Source organism: Pongo abelii, chromosome 22 (genome assembly GCF_028885655.2).
Source record: "Pongo abelii isolate AG06213 chromosome 22, NHGRI_mPonAbe1-v2.0_pri, whole genome shotgun sequence".
Lineage (NCBI taxonomy): Eukaryota > Metazoa > Chordata > Mammalia > Primates > Hominidae > Pongo > Pongo abelii.
The window spans coordinates 24,760,803-24,779,244 of NC_072007.2; the positions used below are offsets into that span (position 1 = coordinate 24,760,803).

The following is an 18,442-nucleotide window of genomic DNA, read 5'->3' on the forward strand; positions in this document are numbered from 1 at the left end:
GAATAAAGAACCTTCTGCTTAGTGCCCTTCCCCCCATATCATCCTTACCATCCTCATCTTTTGAGGAAAAATACACCAGACTTAAAAATGCATACAGAATCCTGCAATAAGCCCCATTTGTTTACAGTCAAGCTAAACAACTAGGACATCTCTTTCATTCTGTAAGTCTCAGCTGACAACTCACCCTCTCTTTAGGCAGCCTTCACTGAACTCCATAGCCTGAGGGTAGTTGTTCCTCTCTGTGACTCCACAGCACTCAGTAGATCTTTCAATCATCTTGTTATAAAACTGTACGGTCACACGTCATTTTATTGTGCTTTGCTTCATTGTACTTTGCAGTTATTGTGGGGTTTTTTTGTTTGTTTGTTTGTTTTTTTACACTCTAAGGATTTGTGGCAATCCTGTCGAGGAAGTCTATTGGTACCACTTTTCCAACAGCATGTGCCCACTTTGTAGCTCTATGTCTCATTTAGGTATTTCTCACAATATTTCAAGCTTTTTCATTATTATTGTATCTGCTACGGTGATGTGTGATCTTTGGTGTTACTATTATAATTGTTTTGGGGTGCCATGAACTGTGCCCATATCACAGCATACTTAATAAATATGTATGTTCTGACTGCTCCACCACTTAGCTGTTCCCATCTCTCTCCCTCTCCTCAGTCCTTTTTATTGCCTGAGATACAACAATATTGAAATTAGATCAATTACTAACCCTACAATGGCCTCTGTGTGTTTTGCATGTCTCACACTTTAAATCAAAAGCTAGAAATGATTAAGCTTAGTGAGGAAGGATGTTGAAAGCCAAGACAGGCCAAAAGCTCAGCCTCTTGCACCAGTTAACCAAATTGCAAATGCAAAAAAAAACAATTATTGTAGGAAATTAAAAATGTCACTCCAGTGAACACATGAATGATAAGAAAACAAAACAACCTTATTGCTGACATACAGAAAGCTTTTGTGGTCTGGATTTAAGATCAAACCAGCTATAACATTCCCTTAAACAAAAGCCTAATCCAGAGCAAGGCCCTAACTCTCTTCAATTCTATGAAGACTAGAGAGGTGAGGAAGCGGCAGAGATGGTTCATACGATTTAAGGGAGAAAACAATAAAACAGTGCAAAGGGAAGCAGCAAATGCTGACAGAAAACCTCAGCAAGAAAAGCCAGAGGTCTAGCTGAATGAGATAAATGATGAAGGTGGTTACACTAAACAACAGATTTTCAATGGAGACAAAACAGCCTTAAATTGGAAGAAGATTCCATCCAGAAATTTCACAGCTAGAGAGAGGTCAATATCTGGCTTCAAAGCTTCAAAGGAAAGACTGACCCTCTTGGTAAAGGCTGATGAAGCTGGAACTTGAGGTTGAAGCCAATGCTCATATACCATTCCAAAAATCCTAAACCCTTAAAAATGACGATAAATCTACTCTGCCTTTGCTACATAAATGGAACAACAAAGCCTGGAGGAAAGCACATCTGTTTATACCATGATTTGCTGAATATTTTAAGCCTGCTGTTGGGACCTACTGGACAAAAACAAAAATTCCTTTCAAAATATTACAGGCCATGTACCTGTACACTAAGGGCTCTAATGCAGTTGTACAAGGAGATTAATGTTGCTTTTACGCCTGCTATACCCATTCTGCAGCTCATGGATCAAAGAGTAATTTTGACTTCAAATCTTATTGGAAAAACACATTTTCTAAGGCTTTAGCTGTCATCAAAAGTGATTCCTCTGATTGGATCTGGGCAGAGTCAACTGAAAAGCTTCTGAAAAGGATTCACCATTCTAGATGTCATTAAGAACATTCATGATTCATGAGGGGAGGTCAAATATCAACATTTACAACTTCATGGATGACTTTGAGGAATTCAAGACTTCAGTGGAAGAAGCAACTGCAGATGTAGTAGAAAAAGCAAAAGAACTAGAAGTGAGCCTAAAGATGTGGGTAAATTTCTGTAACCTCATAATAAAACATAAATGAATGAGGAGTTGCTGGTTTTTTTTTTTTTTTTTTTTTTAACTCCTGAGCTCAAGTGATCCTCCCACATCGGCCTCCCAAAGTGCAGGGATTACAGGCGTGAGCCACTACGCCCAGCCTGAGGAGTTGCTTCTTACACATGTGTAAAGAAAGCAGTTTCTTGAGATGGAATCTACTCCTGGTGAAGAGGCTGTGAACACTGTTGAAAAAACAACAAAGGATTTAGAATATTCTGTAAATATAAACAGTAGATAAAGCAGTGGGAGGTTTGAGAGGATTGACTCTCTTTTTGAAAGAAGTTCTCCTGTGGGTAAAATGCTATCATCAAACAGCAACACATGCTACAGAGAAATATTCCATTAAAGGACGTCAGTCAACGTGGTGAATTTCATTTTAAGAAATCATTTTAAGAAATCTTATTTTAAGAAATCATTAGAGACCCCAACCTTCAGCAACCATCCCGATTGTTCGGCAGCCATCAACATGGAGGCAAGGCCTCTACCAGAAGAAAGATTACGGCTCTCTGAAGGTTCAGAGGATCGTTAGTATTTTTTTAGCTATAAGGTGTTTTTAAGTTAAGGTATGCACATTATTTTTAGACATAATGCTATGGCACACTCAACAGACCACAGTATAGTGTAAACATAACTTTTATATGGACTGAAAAACCAAAAAATGTGCTTGCTTTACTGAGGTATTCATTTCACTGCAGTGTCTGGAACTGAACCTCCAATACCTCTGAGGTATGCCTGTGTTTTGGTTTGTTAAGGCCTGGCTCCCCATAAGAGTATAAACTCCTTATGGGCAAGAATTATGTCTTTTTCATTTTTACATCTTAGCACCTAGCAGAGGCAGCATTCCTACTAGAACATGCTGTAAACAGCAAGTAAACCTTTTGGAGCCTTGGTCTGCAAAATAAGGAGTGGGCTGTCATAATTCTATGGGAACAGGAGAATTAAAATGATATGACAATGTTTTTAAAATGATGGTTTCAGATCCAACATATCTTTTTCCCTGGAATATAAATTAACAAAAAAGGCACAAAATTAAAGAATAAAAAAGTATTTTATCCTACAGAGAGTTCTGTAGGTTTAGAAAACATGCGTGACTAATATTATGGTAGAAAACCCACAAGATTTAAGCCATCTATCTATCTATCTATCTATCTATCTACCTACCTATCTATATATCTATCTATGAGACAGAGTCTCCCCTCTGCCACTCAGTCTGGAGTGCAGTGGTGTGATCTCGGCCCATTGTATGTAACCTCTGCCTCCTGGGTTCAAGAAATTCTCCTGCCTCAGCTTCCCAAGTAGCTGGGACTACAGGCCTGCACCACCATGCTCAGCTAATTTTTGTATTTTTAGTAGACACGGGGTTTCGCTATGTTGCCCAGGCTGGTTTTGAACTCCTGACCTCAAGTGATCCACCCGCCTCGGTCCCCCAAAGTGCTGGAATTACCAGCGTGAGCCACCATGCCTGGCAAAGCATTTTAAAAATATACATATTTTTAGAGTATTTTAAAGTTTTTGTAAGATGATCTTTATTTTACCACTTGTTTATAAAGAACTGATCATACTAATTTGGTTTCCTTTAGTTGCTGTTTCCCATGTCAAGGTTAGTAAGATCTGGTATGGATTTAGGTTATATCAAGAATGAGTATATGCTTCAAAACACCAGTTCCATCAAGCTTTTCATCATTTTTCCTTTTCAAATTATCTCCCCTAGATAAAGATGAAAACCCAGTTAACATTAAAATACTACTTTGTTACATTTTCTTTTGATGGAGATATTAAGAAATGAAGTATCACATCAAAAGATTTAGTCTCTAAAACCAGACATTCATTCTAAAAAATAGTTACAATGAAATAGGCAAAGTAAGCCTTTATGCAAGAAAGGCTTTTTATTTATTTATTTTTTTACAGTATCAACCACAATTAAGAAACTCTCTGTGCCCATTTTAAAAATCAATCATTGAAGCAGATAATAATTGTATGCCAAAGAATTTGAGCCCTTTAAATGTGTGATAAAGATTAAATCAAATTGGTCAAAGCTACTCTTGGAATGATCTTTTTAATCTGAATCTGTATTTGTTGAAGAGCTTCAAGTATGAATGTTCAATGAATATGGCTAAATAAAAACAGTATCTTAACATAAAGTGATTAATTATGAAAAAAGTAGTGAAATTCCCTTTTAAATAACTGAAACCTGAAAAACTAAAAACCAATTCAACAAAAACAACCATTACCCAAATAAGTCTTGAATACTGATGCAAGATGACTCCACGTGTCATTGCCATGGCTTTCGACTTTTTACCATATTAGCATGTTGCCACTAGTAGAAACATAAAATCAAGAAAAATCACTCCTTTGACCTCTTTCAAAGAGCTTCAGATCCACTCTTGCCTTGTGGCATAGTATTAAACCTTAATAACATTTCTCAGGTCTGAGAAGGCTAAAAAGTCATGTGGGTCCAGAAAAGATCTCACTTTGCTGTGAATGGATAAGATTTAGAAACCCAGTGTTCTAAAATGCATAGTAAGACACTCTTTTATTTAGGCAACTGTTTAGGTATTTGTTTTAAATATATGACACATCAAATCAAATTTCCTTGTCTATAATTAGAAAATGGAGATTTATGGCATATATTTTATTGATTTGAACTAACGACTTAAACCAAACTTATAAACATCTTATCCTTCATAATACCAGATTACACAAATTTAAAGAACTTGTATCCAGTTGGAAGAGCAGCTAATTTTTATGAGGTGAAATCTATTTTCCTCTAATAATTTTGCCACTGGCTATTGTTTTCATAATAGCATGGCATGTAAAGTAATTCTCCAAACATGACAGAATCATAATGTAAAGGTTGGGAGGCAGTTGAAAAGTCATCTACCTAATCAATCATCCTGTCTGATGCTTAATCCCCTTTATAAGCCATTTGCTATCTCTGGTTATCTAGTTTATTTCTGAAACCTCTAGTGACCATGAACTATCTTCCAAGGTGGTCTTTTGGAGACAGATGGCTCTGGGTTCAACTTCTTCTGGCTCTACCATTTACCAACTCTTTGATCTTGGGAAAGTTGGCTACTCTTGAAAGTTGATCATTATTAAATGTGCAAAAGCACTACACCTGTTTCATAGAGCCCCTGTGCTGAACAAATGCGGTAATGCTCACATAGCCTAGCCACAGAGTCGTGGCTCAGTAAGAGTTCCTCGCATAACTCCAACAGTATGAAATTCTGCCTTGCACTGAGCTATAATCTGTTGAGTTTTAGTCTGACTATTGGTCTTTTTGGGGACACAGAAAACAAGGCTAATCCATCAGTTACCTTTCAAACATTAGAAAACTGCTGCCAGGTTCCACTGACCAGGTCTATCACCTTGTTAAGGCCAAGATAAGATAGTTAAAACCCATTGTTGACAGGGGCTTAGCAAAGGGCAAACAAAGCAAGACAAATGTTCCTGGGGCCAGTCTGTGGTGGGTGCTGCAGAGATGCAATTCTTTACAAATTCCTGACTGGCCAAAACAGTGTATAAAACCTCCTGGGAGCTCTTGTCACTGACCGTTGATTCCTACAAAGTGTATTATACATTTTAAAAGCCCTGCTTTATCACAGGTGCTTTAAGCCATACTCACCCTTCCTCAAATGAAATACTAGGATTGAGTTGTCTTTGATTCTCCTCATGGGGTTGGTTAACACATTATTTATCCTTATTCCCATGTTACCAGGTCACTAAAGCTCAGAACAACTGAGTGGTTGGTTAATTGTCCAGTAAGTGCCTGATCCAAAACTATGTCAAGGTCTTCTGGAACATAGTCTTTCCTATCATATTCAACTGCCACAGACTGTAACAAATGTGGATTTGAAAACTTTTCGTAAAGCAAAATGTATGCAGCACTCTGAGGATTCTGGATTACTTTTCCCACTCTAAAATCTTGTCTCTGCCAGTGTCAGTCTCTTGCTTTTATTAGGAAGGCCACAAAGCACTGTGGTGAAAAGAACAGTCTCTGGATTCCTGACTCTGCTATTCAGTAGTGGGTCACTTTGGTCGATTTACTTAACTGTTCCGAGGCTCAGTTTTTTCAGCTGTAAAAGGAATAATAATAGTATCTACCTTATAAAACTGTTGTATTAAATAAAAGGTACATGTAAAACACTTAGTATAATAGCTCACATTTTCTAAGCACTCAGTGAATGTTAATTGTTTTATTATTCACAGACAAAGTTTCAGCCCAGAGAACTTTCTCAAAAAAATTTTTTTCTGACTTACTAGTCACCCTATATAAAGCTCCTGGAGGGTTAGGATTGTCATTTGTCTTTAGATAGATAGATAATATAGATAGATAGATAGATAGATAGATAGATAGATAATCCTGAAAAATTAAAAAGAAAAAGCATTTGGATCTGTAAAATAATTTAATAATCTAGGTAATTAATTCTTTCACTTATAATTTTGTGTGACAGGTTAACTTAAAGCAAAAAGTAATTTCATATACAAAAGATGCACATAATTTCTTCCTTACCTAAACCTTTTACTTAAGAACCTGTACCCAAATCACAGACCTCAGGAGAATGGAATAACACTGGGAACCTAACTAATGGACCAATCATTTCCTCTCTTGACATCTGGAATTCAGAGGGAGACAGAAAGCTTCATTTTGGAGTGGACTTCATGAGGCCACATTTCAGATTAGTGCCTAGAGGAGTCAGTATTCTGAGAGAAAAGATTGAAGCAAGCACATAGAGAGAAGCAGAGATGAGGGAGGCAAAACGAGGAGAGGAGAGGGAAGGGACAACAGGGAGGTGCTGAATGAATGGCTTTCCAGCTTCAGGAGGGGCAAAGTACTCCTATCACCAGGTTCCTGAAGAGTTTGCTGCATGCCTCTAACAAGTCCTCCTGTACCTGAGCTTTGTTGAGGGGCTTCTGTTCCCTGTAATCACACCACCCCTAAGATACTGCAGTAACATTATGTAAGACAAACTGCACATTTTAATCCAAGGTCCTGAAGAACTCTGCAAATGCTCTTTTTTCTCACTTTTCCTATAGTGCCTTTACCTCACGTATGGTCAAAGCGCAACATGTGGCTCTGAATTTCAAATGGGGAAAGCTAATAGCACAAAAAGGTAAATAAGATGTCCAAGGTCATACTTACAGTTTGTAGCGGCAGAACCAACAACAGAATTTCATATTTCTTATTCCGAGGGGCCTGCACTAACCAATAAACCAACTGCCTCTCTCGGTGAAACTAAAGTATGCCAATTATCCAGACTGTGTAGGAAACGTTGACCAAAACAGGGGTTAATTGGACATTGGTTGTTTTAATTCCATAATCAGCTCCTTCCCTGAGCTACCCTGGGAGTGAATAACATATCTTTTGCAGGAATGGGAAGGAGGCCAGCACAGGCCATCTGGCTGAACATGTCCTTTCCTCAAGTTATCCCTGCAGCTGTGTGAAACTTACTGATGTTGAAGAACTTTACAGTTTAATTTGCTTTATCATGTTCCCTCTACTCTATTAAAATGAAAAGTAGACAAATCTTTATGTTCATATTAGCCAAGCAGTTTCCCTGACTCCAAAGTTATGGAATAGACATGAACATATATAGTCTATGTGTGTGTGGAGGTGAGGAGGAGGGGACCCTGAAATTTTTGGATATCAAGAAAGACGTTTCATATTCAAAAAGAACAATTCATTTAGACTAGCGCCACTAGCAAATAAACAAAAACTTGTTATTCTTTTCACATGAAAATGAAACTAAAATACTGGTCTTATTAATTATGAAAAAAAAGAAACATGAAAGAGACTAGGTCGCTTATTTCCTTGCCCATTTTCCCCACTTCTCCTTTGTAAATTTGTAAATATGACAATAAATCTAGACTATTAAGTGGAAGAGTATTTCCTAATATTCTAGAATACTCTAGAATCAGATGTGCATCCATCAAGTGGGCTCAGTCACGATTCTAGAGCCACTAGCCTAAGAGCCGTTCCAGAAGGTGAGCATGTATTTTTTCCCTCTCAACAATTCTCTCTTCCTGCCTCCCTCCACCCCTCCTCTTACATGGTTTACTTTCTTCTTTTCTCCATCTTTTATTTCTCAAGTTTGAATGTATTTCTACCTGTCTTACTCATGAACATTGCTGGCATTCAGATACTGACATAATGCCACCATATTCCTTATGCTGGGAACTGTGTACTAGGGAGGGCTGGGGTGAGTTACTTTTAAGCGATGCAAGTACTAATGCCCAAGTTTGGGTCTGACTAGAGCTGTCCAAGCCCTAGATGATGAGCCTTGAGCAAGGTTGAAGAGACTTGAATAAGGATGAGAATTAATGAATGTAAAAAGGCAGTGTAGAGGGAATGTCTTTTCCCAATACACAATTTAGGTACTATGACTATTAACTAGAAGAAGGTAAGAGTCAGAGGGCAACAGTAAGAAACAGCCAAGAGGTAATGAAATCTTAAAAGAGATGCTGGTGTTCAAGCTATATGTGTGAACAGACATGGAAAATGAATTCCTAAAGCGAAACTCTAATGCAAAGACTGGGTGGATGGTTATGCTGAAGTTGGCCAGCAAAGACCAGATCATTCTTCCTCAGAGGGCTAGATGGCAAAATATTAGATAAAGGGACCCTGATACAGCTAACTTCTATCATTTCTAGCATCATATGCCCGTATTTATAATAATAAATGGACATAGCATCTAATAATAAGTAGCCATCACACTGCCTGCAAAGTTCATTCGTGAAGTTGAGTGGGAAGAAGGGTTACCCTAGGTCAGGTAAGGCCAGTTGTACCTAAGGGCTCTACATGCTTCTCTTGTTTCATTTGCTGCTGTTAACTATTAGGTTGCCACATGTCTCTACTTCTTCTTAAATAAACTCTGATGGCTCCTGGTCCTAGATTACAGCCCTAGCCCAAAATGTCTTGACAACAATTGCCTAAAGGAAGGAGTTAGGAACAATAATTATTCCACGGTGTGATGGCTAAGAAAAAGAGGCAAAAGATTCCACTGCTGTAGTTCTAACTACTTCTCACTTACTTTCTTTGTGCATATCATGTAACATGCCTCTTCTTATTAACAGGACCTGGGCTCTGCAGGACTACTCTGAATCTGTCCATGAAAACCAACTTTTGGAACTCTGGGGCTATGAGACAACGAAGCAGAAAAAATGTTCTATGTGTTATTTTCTCTTTGTGCCTCACTCTATTCATTTAAAAACAGAAAGCTCAACAAGATCCTCTTTGAGATTCTACTGCATCTTCCTGGGCTTTAGTTATTTTACCTCCTTATTTTAAAGGCCTTTTTGAGAATGTTGTTAGTTCAGCTAAACATGATGACTCTGCCTTTCTTCCTCTGCTCTATCTTGTAGGACTGATGTTCCTTTCAGGCAGAAGCATGCATTTCCACTCCTGACAGAATAAGATGCCTTATTTCACCTCCCCTATTACCCACAAAAAGGGAGACTTGTAAGTGTCACTCCAGAATTTTTGCTATTGAGTTTTAGAGATTATCATGGCCATAAAAAAGGAAATAAAATTATTTGCATAAATAATGTCAAATTTTCAAAAAGTAAATGGAATAAAATACTCTTGTATAGAAAGGAAGAAATAAAAGGAAACAAGGTCACTGTTCCATTCATTGTCCCCACAATATTACTAACACCCAGGCATATGACAAAGATTTGTCAAAAGACTTCCTAATATTAAATTGGAAGATGACTAAAAATATTGTCTATTTACATCTGAGATGGCAAGAAACCTCATCCAGAATTAAAAAGCTGCTTTCCTTTCATCTTTTTTTCTTTTTCCCCTTTCTCTGACCAACATTTTCTCCTCTATTCTAAATATTATACACAGCCTAAAAAAAGTCAGTCTTGTTTTGTTTTGTATGCTTTCAGACAGGTCTCACTCTGTTGCCCAGGCCAGAGTGCGGTGGTGTGACCATGACTCACTGCAGCCTGAAACTCCTGGGCTCAAGCAATCCTCCCACCTCAGGCTCTGGAATAGACGGGACGACAGTCGCGTGCCACCATGCTTGGCTAATTTTACATGTTTGTTTGTTTATTATTTATTTATTGAGACGGGTGTCTCGAAATGTTGCCCAGGTTGGTCTTGAACTCCCGGACTCAAGTGATCCCCCCACCGGGCCTCGCAAAGTGCTGGGATTATCAGTGTGAGCCACCAACCCCTGCAGAGTCTACATCTGAAATAAACCACAGAAGCAAGGATATCACTTAAACAATGTAACTTACCAATTCAGTCTGAGTGAGTTTTGTAGTTTACAACATATTGATGAAAACAGTTAAGTGTCTACATTCCGTTTACATAAGAGAATGCTATTAAAGCTTTTAAAATAAAAAACTTAAAACTATTCCCCTCACCCCCCCAAAAAGTCTAACTATAAAGATGGGTTTGCTACAAAATAATTATCAAAACTGATTTACCAAGTAAGATGTCCTCTCGCTCACTGCCCCCCCAAAAATATGTATACTGTAGGAATACTCCTAGGAAGTGACACAAGTGGAAGAAAAAACTTTCTTTCAATATGCTAAAAACATCTACAGTGCACTAAAAAAAAGTCCCTAAATTTGGCAATACATTTCTTCCAGAAATGTTATTCAATAACATAAACATTATGAAGTAGAACTGGCTGTCCCATATGTTCAGAATAAAAGGGTTAAGCGGAGTCCTGCATAACTAGCAAAGTGGAAGAATAAATGGTAAGATTAAGACATACACATACAAACATTAAAATCTAAATATCAGAACAACTAAATAAAAATTTACTTTGCATCTCTACTTTTAACTATATAATAAAAAATGGTCATTGGATAGCTGATACTTGTCAAATCTCAGCAAACTTATGACTGAGAAGGTATAAAAATGGTTAAACCTTAAAACATCTGTTCAATAATCCGTTTTTAATTATCAAAAAAATGTTGACATGAAAGGCACTTCTACAATTGCAAAGGGAAACCTTGTATTTTGCATGGCTATGTAGTTATACTTTTGTGTTATCAGTGGTGAGTCTGGAGATAAAAGATGATCACACATAACCAACTAAAGTCGAGACCAGTAATGACCAAAAAAAAAAAAAAAAAAATCAGGGCTGAGAAGCTTCCTATACTTGACTTCATAAACTATTTTACTGTATTGGTTACTCAGAGGACTAGATACCACTCCAATCCACAAATTGTCAACCTCAACAACTTAAATGTACGAGTCAGATTTTCCACAGCTCACTTCTGAAAGATCTTCATTTATACAAAAATCCCTTCCATATTCGTATCTAAAAGATACCATGAGCCTTAAAAACAGTAACACTGGGGCTCAACCATTTGCTTTGTAACCCCAGGTTAAATGTGTCTGAGCCTCAGTTTAACATGTATAACAATGTATTTAATGAAGCAGTTGTGAAAATTAAAGATGACAACGTCAGCCTGGGCAACACAGCGAGACCCCATCTCTAGAAAAATAAAAATAAAAAAATAGCTGGATGTGGTGGCACGTGCCTGTGGTCCCAGGTTCTCGGGAGGCTGACACGAGAGGATTGCTTGATCCCAGGAAGTTGAGGCTGCAGTGAGATGAGATCACGCCACTGTACTCCAGCCTGGGCAACAGAGAGAGATATGTCTCAAAAAAAAAATGACAGTGTATATACAACATCCAATCCAACACAGGAGGTCCTCAAGAGATGTTAATTCACCTTTTTCCTTCTTTGTATTACTTATATCTGTAGTATTGATCATGATTTATATAATTATTTTAATATCTTATATTAATTAGGCAAAGTCTATCCTTCCAAAATCAAGCACTATAGTGGAAACTCAAGTAAGTAGTACTACTTTGAAAATGTTTTGATACTCAAGTATCTTAAACAATTTTCTGTATAATACCACGTACCAAGTATCTGGTATTTCCAATTCCTGACAGATTCTGACATCTACAGTTGGATCATGTATTTATATATTTTACTCTGCCTTGGTACTTTCAATCATATGACACTGCTTAGTCACAATAAGCCTATTGATTCCTCTATCCTATTGTTTATAAAACCATCCATTAAAGGCAAATTGCAAGATTTTTTTTGGGGGGGGGAGGTGGGGGCGCGGACTGAGTATTGCTCTATCGCCCAGGCTGGAGTGCAGTGGTACGATCTCAGCTCACTGCAACCTCCGCCTCCCGAGTTCAAGTGATTCTCGTGCCCCAGACTCTCAGGTAGCTGGGATTACAGAGGTGCACCACCATGCCTGGCTAATTTTTGTATTTTTAGTAGAGACGAGGTTTCACCATGTTGGCCAGGCTGGTCTCGAACGCCTGACCTCAAGTGATCCGCCTACCTCAACCTCCCAGAATGCTAGGATTACATGCAAATTGCAAGATTTTTAAGCTATAAAGAGAGTTTTCTTGAGCGCTATCAAACCTTTTTATTATTTTCATTTAACTAGAGAAAATAAAACTATTAGCTTACTGAAAAGGATCATCCTTCTGAGTGATATGACATGGATCAACTTTAATTTCACTCAAGAAACAATTTTTTAAAAATAGAAATTTTCATTGGAATTGCAAATGAACTTTGCTTTTTACAGTGAAAAACATTGTTGTCAACTGCAAATGATATACAACAGGCATTTTGTGAAGATATTTCGTTTCAAAGATACCTTAAAAAAGTGGACAGCACACTGAAGCTAAGAGAACCAACCTTAAAGTCAGGTGGCCAGGCTTTGAATCTTAGGTTCAGGCAGCAACATTTCTGAGATTCTAGGGATAATATTAACTATTTAACAGGGTTGTAAAAAAAATGAAAGCACTTAACATTGTGTCTGCTATCCTCTAAGTACTCAACAAGTTCAAGTATTCTAGAGCAAACAAATTTTATTTTTCCCTCTGAAGTAAAAGCAAAAACCTATACTCACCTGCTTTGTATTTTATCAGTACTACAAAATAAATCCAAAACCTTTTGCCATCACTCAGTAGTATAAGTAACAATAAAAACCCAAAGAGTAATAATTATTCCAATTTCATACACATTAAATGATGGTATTGCAAATATAGCTTCTGATCCAAATAAAACAAATGGAAAATGTAACTCACATTCACGCAGACAGACAACCACATACATACTAAATAAAAGGAGTAACTAGATAAGCAGAAATCACAAGACATGTCAAAGATCTGAGTTTTAGCCTAGAGACTGTCATTTGCTACCAGTATTAACCTTGGCAGCTTGCATTTAATTAAGTCTCAGTTTCTTCATTTACAAAAGAGGGAGAAGGAGTCCTACTGCAGAGAATAGTTGGGAAGATTACAGGCTGGACTGTATGAGGAGGTTTCTTAAACCTGGGATACAAGGCCTTCTGAGAAATGTACATGTAGGCCCATGGGATCTGAGATTGTCAGTAGCTTCCAATAAATCATCACTTACTTGAACCACAAAATATAATGAAATGTAGGTTTGTCAAAACGCTTCAGAACCTTTAAAGCTATAAATGATTTTAAAGTCGTGTTAAACTTCCATGAATTACAGTGTTCTGGGAGAGTGAGAGATTTAATTTTGTAAGAATTTTAATATTTCATAAATATGGAAGAAAGAGAATTCTTATATATGTAAAACTATAGCCTAGGAAATTCTGTCAAATAAGACTGAGAAACTCACTGGTGATTAGAGAGACTATTTTTAATGTAAATTTGTCTGACAACTGTTGTGATAACTGGTTTAGCTGTGTGTGTGTGTGTGTGTTTATTACTGTACTCACTTCCTAACTGGCCCTCCTCCAACACATTTTCCACCCTGCAGCCAATGCTCTTTGTAAAAGGTAAATCTCTTGGCTAAAAACTCATAATAGTTTCTATTTCACTTAAGAATACAGTCTGAATTCCTTTCTATGGTTTGGAAGGTTCTGCATCAACTGGCTCCAGTGCATCTGACCAACCTTATCTGGCATCATTTAGTCCTTTGCTCATTCATTACGCTCCAGCCAGGCGACGTCCAACAGAAATGTAATGGGAGCCACCAACATAACTTTAAATTTTCTAGTAGCCACACCTTTTCAAAGTTGAAAAAAAGTAAAATTAATTTGAGTATATTTTATTTAACGAAACATACCATGGTATCAATATGAAATCACTATAAAATTCTTCAGTTACTTTACATTCTTTTTGTAGTAGTAAGTCCTTCCTCCAAGTTGATGTGTATTTTACACCTACAGACTACCTCCCTTCTGGAAAGCCGCATGTGGCTTGTGGCTCCTAGCTTCTTCATTGAACAGTACAGCTCTAGCTACACAGACTTCTCTGGATCCCAGAACACCAACAGTGCTCTCCGGTCTTTGCGCGTCTGTGTGTGTGGTTCTCTCTTTCGAGAAAGTTTTTTCTGGCTTTCTTATGGCTGGCTCTTTGCCTCCTTCCCCAAACTCAGCTTAAATATCACCCGCTAAGGTAAGTCTTTCCCAATGACTTTAGGCAAACAGTCTCCCCATTTATTCCCTAGCAGAGCACCTCGGAGATCACAGTTGTCTTAGAACTTCTCTCATTCTGTCATGTTTTGTGCTTGCTTTCCTTGCTTTTCAAATATTTGTTTATGTCCTGTTTTCCACCACTAGACTGTAACTATTGCTCCATGAGAACAAGGACCACTTTTATTCTGTTCACCATGGGCACATATGAGATAATGAATTTTTGCTAAATATAATAAATCCATGTCATTACTCTTAGTTGCTCCCTGACCACTTCTATACATAATATTCAGAAACAACTGGGAGCATAATATACACGCAAGAAAACAATAAATATATATATAATTATTTAAATTATAAACCAAATAAAGATGCTTACAGGATATAATTTTTGAAAAATCCTTCTTATTTTCAAGACACTTTTATAAAGATAAAAAAATCACTTTATTAAAAATTACAAGTACTATCCAACTAAAAATAAAACTTTACTTAAACTCAAATCAAATCATAAGGCATTTCGAATATTTCTCCCTTTCCTGCCTTCCTGAGAAAAGTATTGTGTTAATTGCGATTCATTTGGCATTCACACTTCTAAAGTCAGATCACCCCAGTCTCCTACAGATCTACAAAAAATCTTTAAATGCCAAGAAATTTTTACAATTAAAGGGAGAAAAAAGTCAGGAAACTATGAGTGATATTTGAAGAAAGATAAAGGTTTAGTTAAGATTTAAACAAATTAAATTTTACTTTTTCTGCTTTTAACTCTCATTTTCCAAATCATTTATTATAATTCTAAACTGAGATTCACAGCTCCTTCAGACATATTATACTTTTAAGAGGAAAGGTGATCACTGACAATTATGCAGTTTTTGATACATATTTTAATAAATTCGGTACAAACAAAAATCACATAACTGATCATGACAAAGAATATATACTTTGGGAGAGGAAAAAATATGACTAAAGTCACAGACCATTATCTAGGTTAAAAACAGAATAAATTAATAGGTAAAAAATAGAAATAAATGGTTGCATACAGCTCCCATATTATGGTTACCTAGTCAAGTCATCTGTTATTAACAGTAGGATAAAAAAATATGTCAGTAGAGGACATGGTAATCTTACACATAGACACACAAACCCACAAAAATAATCATTATATATATTATTTATATTATCCTTGAATATATATATGAAAAAATATATTTTTATATTTATATATACACATATTTATATATACAATTTATATATAATTTGTATATACTGCAGGTATTATACATTTGTCTTCTCATTTAATCCTCATAACCTAAAGAGGAAGAAACTAAAATAATCCCCATTTTGCAGATGGGGAAACTGTGGTGTAAAGAGGTGAAATAATTTGCTTGCACACTTTGCCCAACTTCAACAGCTGAATTAAAGAACCAGGCCTGGAGATTTATTTTCCAGTAATTGGAGGGAAAGGGTTAGAAACAGTTTAGCCACCATCCCTACGACTTGCAAGCTTATAAACTTAATTTTGAGCATGAGACAGCCCGTCTCCAAACCACACCGCCACTGTCTAGTAGTTTCTCCTTTATCTCTGTGTTTGGTCAATTTGGCTTTCTGATCATGTCTCTAGTTCCTTGTTCATTTCTCTACTGGAAATAAAACCAAGTCATGAATGTAGCCCATGTGGTTGAAGGCCTGACCCACCTACAGCTAAGTCTGTCAGCACCTTGAACTAGGCATGTGATTTTTGGATGGACCTTCTCAGTCTTTAACTTGAATATTTATCTGACATGTACCGCTGGGACCTATCTACAAACCCCAGCTCCAACCCCAGGAGTCTAATCTCTCCATGAACAATCTGAATTAGAATATTTCTTGAATTTCTTGAAAAGTCAGCATTTAATTATCACTGAAGGAGGCAACCATTGCCCCTTGGTGGTCCCCACATAGCAAGAGTCTCAATTGGCTGCCTTCCTCTGCAAAGCCATGACTATGTTATAAAAGAAAACGCTGCCACAGATATCAAATATCAACAGACTATATAACATGTTTGTGACTGTGCTACAGTTGACCCTTGAACAACGCTGGCTTGCACTGTGTGGGTCCACTTATAAGCAAATTTTCTTCCATTTCTGCCAATTCTGAGACAGCAACACCAACTCCTTAGCCTACTTAATGTGAAGATGATGAGGATAAAACCTTTATTATGATCTACTTCCACTTAGCAAAGAGTGAATATATTTTCTCTTCCTTATGGTTTTCTTCAGACATCTTCTTTCCTCTAGCTAACTTTATTATAAGAATACAGCATATAATACATATAACATACAAAATACATGTCAATCAACTGTTTTAATGTTATCGGTGAGGCTTCTGGTCAACAGTAGGCTATCAGTAGTTAAGTTTTGAGGGAGTCAAAAGTTATACACAAATGTTTTAACTGCACAGTGGCTGGAACTCCTAATCCCCACATTGTTCAAGGGTCAACTGTATTCACAAGTTTATTCCAATGTGAACTCTCTTAGAAAGAGAGAGAGAGAGAGAGAGGCAGGCTTTTGCTCTGTTGTCCAGGCTGGAGTGCAGTAATTCAATCACAGCTCCCCACAACATTGAACTCTTGGGCTCAAGTAATCCTCTCACCTCAACCTCCCAAGTAGCTAGTTAATTTTTTAATTTTTAGTAGCAATAGGGTCTTGCTATGGTGCCCAGACTGATCTTGAACTCCTGGGCTCAAGCAATCCTCCTACCTCAGCCTCCCAAACTGCTGGGCTTACAGGGGTGAGCCACTGTGCCTGGCCACTGTAATTTTACGTAAAGTTTTCTTCTCAAATTTTAATATCTTTCTTCATAATACTAAATATGTTGTCACCCATTCTTGGCATAGAAGTCTACTGAGTCCACATCCATAGGGAGCAATTGAAAATTCTGTGTGTGTGAGTTTGCTTTGATTTATGTTCTATTTGGTTATAAACTTTACTGCAGCTACAGGAATAAAATTTGGCTATTATAAACGTAACAATTATTATTTCAGAAGCATAAAATTGAACAAAGAGTTGATACCAGGTTAAAAAAATAATCACTTTTTGAAAAGCTAGATGATCTGTGTTTTAGCCCTGGCTCAGGTCCTAAGCAGTTTTATAACAGTAGCTAAGTAGTAACTTGCGTAAAGCCCAGTGTCCTCATCAGTTAAATGAACTCTTTATAATAATTCCTAAGGTTCCTACTGCTCAAGAACTCCAGTCCAAGCCTAGCTAACTTGGATACCAGGTAACACTGCATGCTCATTTACTGAACTTAGGGAAGTATCACCCACATGAAGTTGTTCTCACAAATGTCTTTCATTTCATGGCTTAAATTAATAGTCATCATAACATGTCAAATGTTTGTTTTCTCTATAGTTTAATGTACCTAGATACATCTGACTAAAATTAACAGGTGATTTTCTTGGATGTTTAAAATCATTGGTTGATATTGGTTAATAAGCATAATGTACCTAAACTGACAAGATGAAACTCAAAGAACTAGATTTCACAGCTTAATAAATTTCAACAACACAGTAGATCTGCATATGAGGGGAAAGAATAGAGGCAATTTGAAGTGAAGAAGAACTCGAAGCATACATTTGGAAGAAGTACACTTTAAGACTCAGTCACTTGAACTACTCTGACTGGAAAACAATTCCATAAACACGATTCAGAGGTTGGTTCTAAAACACTGAATTCCTGTTCCTTCAATACCTAGAGTACTCTCAAAAGAGCAACTCATGTAAAAACTCACCACCATGAACACTGCACAAATTGAAACCATAAATAGCCAAGAGAGAAGAAAGGAATGTATTGGGGTGGGTGAGAAGGGAGGGTGGCTGAGTATTCCTTATTCATGTGTTCAACAATTATTTATTAAGCAGTTATTATATGCCAGGTACAGTGTTAAGCATTGTGGATACTTTGGTAAACAAAATATAGTCCTTTCCTATTAAAACAATCTTCCACTCCATCAAAAAATAA

General features: G+C 37.0%; 1 protein-coding gene across 11 annotated transcripts in view; it reads right to left on the reverse strand.

Moving 5' to 3' along the window:
- The window catches only part of NRIP1 (nuclear receptor interacting protein 1), a 106,244-nt gene that overhangs the window by 21,147 nt on the left and 66,655 nt on the right, over positions 1 to 18,442 (reverse strand). The window contains exons 4-6 of one of the 11 annotated variants that reach the window (XM_063720858.1): positions 13,926 to 14,038; positions 12,695 to 12,753; positions 11,505 to 11,602 (exon numbers count right to left, since the gene is read on the reverse strand). The exons of 6 other annotated variants lie outside the window; for them this stretch is intronic. The gene's annotated coding sequence lies outside the window, so the exon portion shown is untranslated. 4 more of the 11 variants (XM_063720856.1, XM_063720860.1, XM_063720857.1 and 1 more) reach the window with 4 other exon arrangements.